The sequence below is a fragment of the Bison bison genome, unplaced genomic scaffold (genome assembly GCF_000754665.1).
Source record: "Bison bison bison isolate TAMUID 2011002044 unplaced genomic scaffold, Bison_UMD1.0 scf7180017864144, whole genome shotgun sequence".
Classification (NCBI taxonomy): Eukaryota; Metazoa; Chordata; class Mammalia; order Artiodactyla; family Bovidae; genus Bison; species Bison bison.
The window spans coordinates 1,813,529-1,814,306 of record NW_011494716.1 but is presented as its reverse complement, the minus strand read 5'-3'; positions in this window follow the sequence as shown (position 1 = coordinate 1,814,306).

The following is a 778-nucleotide window of genomic DNA, read 5'->3' as shown; positions in this document are numbered from 1 at the left end:
AGAGAGAGAGAGATCTTTTCTGTTGAAAAGAATTCAAGCTCAGGCAAGGAGTAGCAGCAACCTCAAGTATGAGTCAGGCATACAAGAACTGAGACAGAGCCTTGGGTGTTAAGAGCACTGCTGGAGAGGGTGTGGAGAAAAGGGAACCCTCTTACACTGCTGGTGGGAATGCAAACTAGTACAGCCACTATGGAGAACAGTGTGGAGATTCCTTAAAAAAACTGGAAATAGAACTGCCTTATGATCCAGCAATCCCACTGCTGGGCATACACACTGAGGAAACCAGAAGGGAAAGAGACACGTGTACCCCAATGTTCATCGCAGCACTGTTTATAATAGCCAGGACATGGAAGCAACCTAGATGTCCATCAGCAGATGAATGGATAAGAAAGCTGTGGTACATATACACAATGGAATATTACTCAGCCATTAAAAAGAATACATTTGAATCAGTTCTAATGAGGTGGATGAAACTGGAGCCTATTATACAGAGTGAAGTAAGCCAGAAAGAAAAACACCAATACAGTATACTGACGCATATATATGAAATTTAGAAAGATGCTAACAATAACCCTGTGTACGAGACAGCAAAAGAGACACTGATGTATAGAACAGTCTTATGGACTCTGTTGCAGAGGGAGAGGGTGGGAAAATTTGGGAGAATGGCATTGAAACATGTATAATATCATGTATGAAATGAGTTGCCAGTCCAGGTTCGATGCACGATACTGGATGCTTGGGGCCGGTGCACTGGGACAACCCAGAGGGATGGTATGGG